Here is a 12317-nt window from a genome sequence, read left to right as displayed (position 1 = left end):
CAGGACTCCAGCGCTGCAAGGCTGCAGTGCTAACCACTGAGCCACCGTATTGCCCCCATCTGTTGAGGATTTTCATCATCGTTCTCTATTCTTCATGGAATCCTGTAAAGATTCTAGTCTTGTCCTCGGAGTTGGCGTTCTCTACGGCTATGCTACGCGACAACTTATTTCCATACCGGTTGTTTGGATTTTAGTTCTACTGATCTTCTGGGTTCTTGGGTGGGCACTTGAGGTATCCCACAGACTAGGGGTGGACAATCTGTAGACATGTCTCCTTCTCTTCTGTCTAAGTTTGAACATCCAGGGAGGCCATTGACATCTGGTAGGATACGGGGTGAATTTAAGATCGTGGTCATTGTTCTTCAGGATATTTAGAAATATTTGCCACTCCGAGTTGGTACCTCCTCAAATTAGGAAGATATTGTGTGTGTATCAGTGCCAGATGTTATTTTTTTCGATGTATTTAGTCATAGCGTCCATAAAATCTACTTCCCCTTCCTACCAACTTAAGTAAATATTTGTGAACGTTGGAGCTACTGCTGTCATGGCCGTGGCCGTACCTTGTACCTGCAAATAAATGTGACCATGTACGAGAAAAGAATCCTTCTTCTCTATCAATTTCAATGAACGAAACACAAAGTTCTTTCGTATGGGGTTGCGTTCATGATTTCCAAAAATTCTAAAAAGTTCTCTCATCTCAGTCATCTTGACCTCATGGACAATTCTTGGTCTATTACATTTGGTGTGTTGTCCCGTGAGGTCTCCAGTATCAGAGACCATTGGTCGTTCTGCTGAGTTCTTGGCATTTTTATGGATTTTTGGTGGCACTTTTAGGTTCCTTCACAGTCAGGTAATCCTTGTCGTATAACTGGTCCCTACCCGAATCCTTCCTAGATCATTTTATAGCATGGTCTATAGTTGCCTCCTCGCCTCCTGTACAAATTTATCTTTTGGCCTCGCTCCTCGTCCTCGCTCTGACATCAGTTCAAGGTCTGACGAGACTGATGTTTCGTTGGGCAAACACAAATCCCAAGCAGAGAATATCGCTTTATGAGTAGCTTTACGTCTAAATAGATGTAACTCTTTAATAACCAAAAACTTGGAATGTGCTGATAAAGAAACAATCTGGGTGTTTTTTCAAAAATTTTGACTTGTAGAATGGTCACTGATGCTTCGTTCATCGTTGTAGTTGTTCGTTGTGGTAGCTAGGAGTTTGGTTCGATGTGTTAGTACATTTGGCTGAGTCTGAGTGTTTCCTGTGTTTCCTTTGTAGGGTCATTTCGATCCACATCCACAAGACACAGGTCATTTATAAAACCAGATGGTTTGGGTTAGGGCGAAGAATCCTGGTCGCTTTTATGTGACTTCCAGATCAGAGAAGGTAACGGCATGTCCTGGGAAATCTATACCGAACAAAGGAAAAAAACATAATATCAAAGGCGTATATGTCATAATTCATGTTATATAACCATCCGTGTACAGGACTATGTCTATGAAATAGGGACCACTCCACTTCCAAACCACAGTAAATAATGTATCTGTTGAATCAAGTATGATTTGATCTTTGTGTTTGGATGCCTGGAATTGCTAGGGCACATCAAACCTATTGGCCTATTCCCAAAAAATGTCATATCTCTCTGGATTTGGCACATGTCAATAGCCAGCCCCAGTCCAAGGTGGGAGGTTCCCGAATGGGGACTGGGTTAGGGGTCCTTCAAAAAGTATCTCTTAACTTGGATTTCGTGGTGTAAAAAATGGACTTTTGCATTGGTTGGGGACTTGTTTAGCTTATATTATATTGGGTCTTGTACAGTAGGCCATATTCTTTTACATGGGAATATTAGATAACAGGTTCTGAGGCTGATGCAGATATCTCAGAAACTTCTTATACTGTGTCTTTATGGGACTAGAATTTGCTGCTCTGTGTTGACTTTTCTAGGAACTTTTGGGGTGCCTTCACACGGAGTTTACGTTCCGTGTATTCTGTCCATTTTACACGTGTAAAAATACACATGTAAAATGTAGTTAGCCATTGAGTTCAATGGCTCGTTCGTATAATTTGTGTCTTTTTGCGCGCGCGTAGACGCTTGGACTTCCTCTTCCCTAAATCGTACACTTCACCATTAGTAGAACCTTAATTGTCATGTAAGCTTATCTACAGAACCTTCCTGTTCTTCACCTTTGTCTTACCAAACTGGCTTTGGGTTTTTCTCAATGCCTCATCAAATGAGGAGTTGGGAATGAGGACACCAATCAGCCATACATGAAAACCAACAGCCTAATATGTTACAGGTCCTGCTCATCCTACCAAAAAGCTGGGATGCATTGAGGCATGGATTCCATAAGACCTCTTAAAATGTTGGTGTAAATGGAGACGCTTAAGGAGAACCTTTCATCACCTTCACCAACTCCAACTCTTTGCATCCTTCAATAGGTGCTGTAACATCTCTGCCTGTTCAGGTCACTGCACCACCCTCTGTTTGCATGCAGTGGTGCAGGAGGCGTGTGCAGTTTAGTTCGTGCTTAGAGTTTTTGGTTGCACTGTGTGAACACGGCTCTAGTTCTGTGATTGTATTTGCACCACACCCGTCTTCTGCCCTTGTCTGCCTCTGTCCATTTCCATTAAGTGGTTAAATTTTGTCTTGCCTGTGATTGACAGCCTGCCTTCCTGTCAGGTCCAGGGCGGGTTCATCCTCCCCTATTTAATCTTGGCTCACATTCACACTGGTGCCTGTTATTGCCTCGTGTTTGCTGGCGCTTTCTCTTGCTGTTTATTTACTTGTATTCTTTAATCCTGACCTCTGGCTTTCCCTACTGACTATTCTTTTGGACTCCGATGTGGCACTGCATTGCTCGACTGTTATCGAACCCTGGCTAGCTGACCTCCCTTTGTTGTTGTCCGTCTTGTCTGCGTTTTGTGCGTCACATATACAGGAAGGGATCGTCTTCGTGGTTGCCGCCTATTACGTAGGATAGGGCCTGGCAATAGGATGGGACAGTGGGGGGGTTCAGCTTAGGGCTCACTGTCTCTTGTGCCCCCTTCCTCCAGGGGTCTCCAGCAGCTACTGAGGAATTGTCATCTAGCAATTCCCTAACAGGTGCCCTTCCACTGATTCTACCACGGGTGGGATTTTCTTCTCTAGCCCTACCCTTTCCAAGCAATCAGTGCTGCAAATTTCAGCACCCAGTATGCTAATTAGTCTCTCTACTGACAGGTGGGCAGTTCCTGTCTGTCTGTTCAAGCCCAGGAATGCCCACCTGACAGCAGAGTGCCCAGTTACCATATTGGGTGCCACTTTGTTTTCATTAGACACTCCCACTTTTTCAGAATGAGACTCCTTGAATTTGCCAGAACTTTTGGAGAAAATTAGGAAATGTCCTGGCAAATTTGGGATAGTTGGTAACTATGCTCCATGGACTCGTTTCTTGATCCCATCTCACAAATGTCTGAGGCCTAAGTCATGACCTTGATGTTCATGATTATCGTGTTCTCCACACCATTACTGAACCATTTTTTTCATTCACTTTCCTAGCTTTGGGCGTCATGACCCTGTCACTGGGTAACCTTTTGACTTTCTTTGGGCCACCTTTGGTAGGTGCTAACCACTGTGGGGAACACCCCACAAAACAGCTACTTTGTACAGGTTCTGAATGGAGATAAAGACTTGTTTTGACCCAAGTTCAGATGAAGTGATCCTCCAGTTCCATTTGGTCTGAACTTGTTCAGATAGAACCGGAAGTAGAATTATTATTCTCACTTTCCATGACCTCTTTTGGGCCTCATCGCAGTATTTGGGGCCTCCTCATGATGTCCAAGGTCACCTCTCCTGGGCCTCCAGCTATTCTAACCTGGGGTCCGACTGATCACCGATCACCATCTGGTTTTAACAATTGCAAATGGCAATGCATTCACTTTAATTGTCTTTAGATCATTTTCATGTCTCTAAACTTCATATTTTTCAGCTCATTTATACTTTATTCCTTATTTTGTGACTTGAAGAGGACTTTTCGTCACCTCCATCAATTGCAACTCATTGCATCCTTCAATAGAAATAACTCCTGGTGCAGTTGGAATTTTTTCTCTAGCTTCTACCGTTCCTGAGAAATCATTGCTGTCAGTTTCAATGATACTCTCTACTGTGGGCGGGGCTGAGCTGTAGTCTGGGACCGCCCACTCATCAGTAGAGTTCAAAATTGTGCTGAAAGTTGCAAAACCGATTGCTCAGGAATTGTGGGAGTTAGAGAAAAAATTTCAACTGCTGTAGAATCAGTGCTGGAGCCCCTACGGAAGGATGCCAAGAGTTGAAGTTGATGGAGATGCTCTTTAAAGCCTATTTTTCAGTTCTGTAGGTTCTTTTTTTAACCCTGTAATCTGGATTTCACTTGGTTTGCCATATTTTATGGAGGCCGTAGGTAACAAGACACAGTAATATGTGGCAAATTATTAGCCTTGTAGTGTCCTACCTAATTTATATAGATTGTAAATAATAGCGATAACCAGACAGGTGTGTACACTGCCGAGACTAAGACCTCAGAGTACTGTCTACCTACTTCCCTACTCTACCAGATATGACGTGCAAAGTGTCCAGGAGACAGATGGGATCACACTCGCTTGTAAAGGTTGTGCTTCGGGTAGTGAAATTTATACTAGAGCACGTAGGACATGGGGCAAATAGTAGACATCAGGCCATGCCGTCTGGCGTTTCAATAAGTAGACGACATCTATCTGATTTGGGGAGATACCAACTCAGCTATGAGAATGGATTAATATCCTGAACAACATTGTCTACAACCTCAGATTAACCCCATATGATATGGCCAGCTGTCAATGCCTTTCCTGGACAGATGACTAGATGATTTTGTACAGGAGAGAGACCTGTACCAATAGTCTATTGGGTTCCAGAAGTTCCAGAAGAACACCATGAAACTGATACGTTCATGAGGAGTTTTTCGCAGGTGCCTCTCAACTCTCCCAATCACATCAATGGGGGGTCAGGCAGATTCTGGCTTATCCTGGCTCGCCTGGGGGTCACTGCTGAGGCCTGTGGGAACATGGGCACGCCGAACGACTTGACACCAATCAGGCCTCGGTGGTGACCCCGGGGGCATAGAGTCACCAAGGAGACCGAGAGAAAGCACCAGATGCTATGAGGATGCCCAAAAGAGGTGAGTGAGGTGGAGTATGAATTTTTTAAAATTTTTTTTATACCTCCCCAGGCCTCCACCTATTATACACTGTCTACCAATAAGTATTTGGACACCCATGCAAATGAAGATAACTGTGGTCATGATGTACGTCACGCCTTCCGCCATTAAATAGGAAACAGCATTGGCATTAGTCGCATGCAGAGTTGTCCGATTTCGATAAAGGGGTAATTGTGAGGTACCACAGAAATGGTCAATCCTTAAGGGACATAGCAAGCAAACTGAATTACCCAAAATCAACAGTGGCCTATGGGATTACAAAGTGGAAGGAGAACGGTGATTGTCGGAATGTGCCCCGAGTCAGCAGAACCCCGAAACTGGGAGATAGAGACCGACGAGTGCTGGACAGAGAAACCGAACCCAACCGATGGCTCACATACACCAGGAGTGTCACCAGGCATCCGGGAGTATTGTGTCGCTCAGTCCCATCCATAAGGAAGCATCTGCTGGGTCTACCAACTATTGGATAGGAAGAAATGTTGTTTTTCTATTCTACCACAGGGGTCCTAATACTTACTGGTAGACAGTGTACTCTGGGGTCTGAAGACACCCAGTAGTATAATCATTTCACTTCCAGTTGTATCCAAACTTGTTCGACCCCAAACAAATCAGTGGGCCAAGACAACGGAACCTGAAACGAATCTTGGAACGTTTTTGAGGCGGATTCCTCCTGCAAACATACCCTAAAAGGAATTTTTGCAGTTACAACTGTGACCTTATAATAAGCTTCCTCTGTCACCCACTGTAAACATGTCCACCAACTAATGACAAACGGGCCAAAGCTTGTTTCTTGGCTGACGGCATCTTGTATGTGGACGTAAAAAGTTATTATCATCGCCGGAGAAAAATTTTGAGCTTTTGATGTAATAACTAGTAGGACAAGTGGTTATTCCTGTTGGGGAAGGGGAGGATGAGTATCCTCATGGGCAGGCCCTATGATGGAGGCCCCTCCCACCCTCTTTCCCCACCATAACCTGCACCTCCTTCTTGTTGCCCCAAAGACATGGAAGAAAACAAGCACTGACGGACTTGTTATATTGTTGATTGCCTCTTATTATAGGCAGGGGTATTGCTTATGGTAGCGCTGAGCTTACACCCAGGCCCTGGAATTTCAGGGGCCCATAACGTGTTCCTTCCATTGCTATGACAATATACTATCATTGGGGGCCTCAGGTCAGATTTGGGCCTAGGAGCTTCATGTTCCGTCCCTGCGTGTGGTTATCTCTATTATTTCCAAGTATAAGTTAGGAGGGCCACAATGACCCCAGTGATTCACTTGGCAGAACGTTCTAGAAACTTTCCATAATCCTGTTTTGGCACGTTGTCCGCAATGTTATAAGAAAAGTCAACCATGTACGGAAAAGGGAAATGATGCCCTGAGGTAACATAAGGACAACGGATTTTAGACACAATGCAAACAAGAACTTGATTTTAGGATTTTGATAGTTTTATAAGACGCTGAGAAAACAGAAGAAAAATTCTCTATATTGGACAGGAAATTCCTTGACAGTGTAAATATTGCTGCGGTGCGACTTCACGTACATGACCGAGTGTGCAGGTCAAGTGCGCCGCTCAGATGGGTGTTCTTGTGTTCCGTTCCCATATTTTTAGAGCAGGTCCTCTAATATTTCAGGACATACACTCGGTCATGTGCATGAAGCCTAAGGTCAAGGATTATCAATGAGACAGGACACAGGAATAAGAAGAAGGACATTTGTGGGCCTAAGTATTGGTAGGGGGGCTATTAGCTTCTTACTGCTGACATTAAGACTTGGTAGGGGGGCTATTAATTTCTACCACTGGCACAAAGTATTGGTAGGGGGAGTATTAGCCTCTTACCACTGGCCCTAAGTATTTATAGGGGGGCTATTAGTCTCTACCACTGGCCCTGAGTATTGGTAGGGGGGCTATTAGCCTCTTAGCACCGCACAAAGTATAGGTAGGGGGGCTATTAGCCTCTACCACTGGCACTAATTATTGGTAGAGGGCTATTAACCTATACCACCGGCACTAAGTATTGGTAGGGGGCTATTAACCTCTACCACCGGCACTAAGTATTGGTAGGGGGGCTATTAGCCTCTTACCATCAGCACTAAGTATTGGTAGGGGACTATTAACCTCTACCACCGGCACTATGGGTGGCTATTAGCCTCTTACCACCACTGGTATACTGACAGGGCCACTTTCACCTGTGTAATATTGTTGACTGTGGTGGCAGGGGGCCTTATGTAGGGCTATTTAAGGGGAAATAATGGGGGGAAGCTGTGCCCACTTCTTTCTATTTCCAGTAGACTCCCTCCTGTTCAGTTGTAGTTACCATGTCTCTCATATTCAGGCCCACCAGTCACCAGTCCGTGTATTCCAGACTATGGAGCAGTTGTCATCTTCTGTGCTGACCGGGTAGAGCATTCCAGAGAAGTGGTGCAACTCGGGAGAAGTCTTGTATACGAGCGTGGGAGGTTCTGATAATAGAGGATGTAAGTCTTAGGTCATTGAGTGAGCGGAGAGCACGGGTTGGGCGGTAGACAGAGATGAGGGAGGAAATGTAGGGAGGTGCGGCATTATGGAGAGCCTTGTGGATGGGTTTATATTGTATTCTGTATTGAATGGGCAGCCAATGTAGTGACTGACACAGACCGGAGGCATCGCTGTAGCGTCTAGACTGATAGATGAGCCTGCCATACATAATATTTTATAAGCATCCTCCTAGCCCTATCTGGGATATACTGTAGCTCTATTTATCATGATTTCACCAGTTCACAAACAAAATTCTAGAACTACAGTGAAGACTGACACAGGTGTAGCTGTTATTATAGGACCAAGATTATAGAATATTACGGAATTATATTATAAGATTATAGAATGTTACAAAAATATACATGAGGACGATTTAGGGGCTTAATCGCTCTGTTTTCCTTATTTTATTGGCAGGATCCTCTTTAAAAATGACAGCTGTTTTTAGCATGTGAACTTTGTCCTCTCTTCTAGATTAAGCTTGGCCTCCGCTCACTATATATACAAAATAATGTCCCCCCCCCCTCCCCTAACAATGGGAAAAAGACATTTCTGACAGATAACAGGAGAAGAAGATAATGAAGTTTTAAAAGGAAAAGGAAAAGCTGACGGCGGGGGTCCGGGTGGAGGGCGAATCTGAGACGAATGAGTATGTGGACGCTCAGAGAAGTAAAACTATTCCAAAACTAGATAATAACAAAAAGTTTCAGAAATGGAGGCGGAAAAATTGCACTTAATGGGCAAAAATGGTACTTGGCTAGTGCCAGACCTTAAGTAACCTGCCAAATTTATCACAGATATGGCCTGCTGTATAACAATAGAGATGTACCATTCAGGAGCAGGGAAAAGCTGAGTCAAAGAATGCAAAACTGAATTATTCAAACCCATTGTACTATTCTCTACATATGGCACCATTAGCGGATTCACCAGCCTAAACAGTATGTCGGGAGAGGGACTCCTAGCATTATAGTTATCTACAAGTAACCATCAAGAGACTGCACCTCATTGAAGTGAACCTCAAAATTTGTGACTAAACTGTAGCACCTCAACCTCAAAGTCTGAGTTGTTTCTGTTTTACACAACCAATAAGAGAGTGTGCCTCATTGTAGTCACCATGGACTGTGCTTCATCGTTAAAAAAAAAGAAAAAAAAATAGGCAGTGCCTCGTTCTAGTAAACACCAAAAGGTTGTGCCTCATTGTAGTAACCACAAATAGACAGTGACTTATTGTAGTAAACATCAAAGATGATGCCTCATTGTAGTAACCACCAAAGACTGTGCCTCACTGTAGTAACCACCAAAGACTGTGCCTCACTGTAGTAACCACCAAAGACTGTGCCTCACTGTAGTAACCACCAAAGACTGTGCCTCACTGTAGTAACCACCAAAGACTGTGCCTCACTGTAGTAACTACCAAAGACTGTGCCTCACTGTAGTAACTACCAAAGACTGTGCCTCACTGTAGTAACCACCAAAGACTGTGCCTCACTGTAGTAACCACCAAAGACTGTGCCTCACTGTAGTAACTACCAAAGACTGTGCCTCACTGTAGTAACCACCAAAGACTGTGCCTCACTGTAGTAACTACCAAAGACTGTGCCTCACTGTAGTAACTACCAAAGACTGTGTCTCGCTGTAGTAACCACCAAAGACTGTGCCTCACTGTTGTAACCACCAAAGACTGTGCCTCACTGTACTAACTACCAAAGACTGTACCTCACTGTAGTAACTACCAAAGACTGTGCCTCACTGTAGTAACTACCAAAGACTGTGCCTCACTGTAGTAACTACCAAAGACTGTGCCTCACTGTAGTAACTACCAAAGACTGTGCCTCACTGTACTAACTACCAAAGACTGTACCTCACTGTAGTAACTACCAAAGACTGTGCCTCACTGTAGTAACTACCAAAGACTGTGCTTCACTGTAGTAACTACCAAAGACTGTGCCTCACTGTAGTAACTACCAAAGACTGTGCCTCACTGTAGTAACTACCAAAGACTGTGCTTCACTGTAGTAACCACCAAAGACTGTGCCTCACTGTAGTAACCACCAAAGACTGTGCCTCACTGTAGTAACCACCAAAGACTGTGCCTCACTGTAGTAACCACCAAAGACTGTGCCTCACTGTAGTAACTACCAAAGACTGTGCCTCACTGTAGTAACCACCAAAGACTGTGTCTCGCTGTAGTAACCACCAAAGACTGTGCCTCACTGTAGTAACCACCAAAGACTGTGCCTCACTGTAGTAACCACCAAAGACTGTGCCTCACTGTAGTAACTACCAAAGACTGTGCCTCACTGTACTAACTACCAAAGACTGTGCCTCACTGTAGTAACCACCAAAGACTATGTCTCACTGTAGTAACCACCAAAGACTGTGCCTCACTGTAGTAACCACCAAAGACTGTGTCTCACTGTAGTAACCAACAAAGACTGTGCCTCACTGTAGTAACCACCAAAGACTGTGCCTCACTGTAGTAACCACCAAAGACTGTGCCTCACTGTAGTAACCACCAAAGACTGTGCCTCACTGTAGTAACCACCAAAGACTGTACCTCACTGTAGTAACCACCAAAGACTGTATCTCACTATAGTAACCACCAAAGACTGTGCCTCACTGTAGTAACCACCAAAGACTGTGCCTCACTGTAGTAACCACCAAAGACTGTGCCTCACTGTAGTAACTACCAAAGACTGTGCCTCACTGTAGTAACTACCAAAGACTGTGTCTCGCTGTAGTAACCACCAAAGACTGTGCCTCACTGTAGTAACCATCAAAGACTGTGCCTCACTGTAGTAACCACCAAAGACTGTGTCTCGCTGTAGTAACTACCAAAGACTGTGCCTCACTGTAGTAACTACCAAAGACTGTGCCTCACTGTAGTAACCACCAAAGACTGTGCCTCACTGTAGTAACCACCAAAGACTGTGTCTTGCTGTAGTAACTACCAAAGACTGTGCCTCACTGTAGTAACCACCAAAGACTGTGACTCACTATAGTAACTACCAAAGACTGTGCCTCACTGTAGTAACTACCAAAGACTGTGCCTCACTGTAGTAACCACCAAAGACTGTGCCTCACTGTAGTAACCACCAAAGACTGTGTCTCACTGTAGTAACCACCAAAGACTGTGTCTCACTATAGTAACCACCAAAGACTGTGCCTCACTGTAGTAACTACCAAAGACTGTGTCTCGCTGTAGTAACCACCAAAGACTGTGTCTCGCTGTAGTAACCACCAAAGACTGTGCCTCACTGTAGTAACCACCAAAGACTGTGCCTCACTGTAGTAACCACCAAAGACTGTGCCTCACTGTACTAACTACCAAAGACTGTGTCTCACTGTAGTAACCACCAAAGAATATGTCTCACTGTATTAACCACCAAAGACTGTGTCTCGCTGTAGTAACCACCAAAGACTGTGTCTCGCTGTAGTAACCACCAAAGACTGTGCCTCACTGTACTAACTACCAAAGACTGTGTCTCACTGTAGTAACCACCAAAGACTATGTCTCACTGTATTAACCACCAAAGACTGTGTCTCGCTGTAGTAACCACCAAAGACTGTGTCTCGCTGTAGTAACCACCAAAGACTGTACCTCACTGTTGTAAACACCAAAGACTGTGCCTCACTGTAGTATCTGCCTTATCATAATAACCACCATAGATGGTACCTCATGTTAATAACCATCAAGAGATGGTGCCACAGCGTAGTAACTATCAAGAGATTGTGACTCATTAAAATAACCAATAAAGAGGGTTATATATTGAAGTAACCACCAAAAGACTGTGTCCCACTGTTGTAACCATCAAGAGACTATGCTGTATTGTAGAAGACACCAAGAAACTGACTAGTAGGAACTACCAAGTTTTGTGCCTCAACTGTACCTAATAAATTAGTCTTAAAGTTCAGTAAAGTTTCAGTTTTACATCAATATGTTTGCTGCACTAACAAGAGCGACCACTCCATTTCCTCCCCGGCTCATTATATGGCCACCTTAAATACGAGGAGAGAGGAATGCCATGTATCCCAAAGTGTTACATTTTTGTGGACCACCCTTGTTCTTGTATACTGAATGCTCATATACTATGACTGTACTGATCAAATTTCACTACTCACAGAGTCTTCCAGACAACAATCTTCTGGCCACACACCAAAGCGATGAGCCAAAATTTTGGTTTCTCTAAGGAAAAATTCATAATAGGCCTCGATTTCCTCATCAAGAATTCCGAGAAACAAACTTGTGAGGGTCAAAGGGATCGGCTATTTGAGGATAGAAGATAATAAGGACATTATTTCCTGTCGAAAACAGGAAATGTAAAGGCAAGGCCATAAAAAAATATAAAAAAAATCAGTATCAGTTGACAATCGGTAGAAGATCTACAGCCCGTTATGAGCAGTCACAAGGTGGGGTGAGATAGCACTGATGCACAGTAAAAGCTATACTAGATTATTGTTAGCCAGAAAGCCAAGGGTGGGGGTTCACACATTGGGTCTGGTGGGTGGGATAAAGTTGGAAGTATTTGTAAAATTTGGGACTTTTCAAATAGAGCCTGTAGGTGAGAACGTTCCGGAAAACTTGAGATGTTGAGTTG

The sequence above is a fragment of the Leptodactylus fuscus genome, chromosome 6 (genome assembly GCF_031893055.1).
Source record: "Leptodactylus fuscus isolate aLepFus1 chromosome 6, aLepFus1.hap2, whole genome shotgun sequence".
NCBI lineage: Eukaryota > Metazoa > Chordata > Amphibia > Anura > Leptodactylidae > Leptodactylus > Leptodactylus fuscus.
This window is presented reverse-complemented; position numbering follows the sequence as displayed.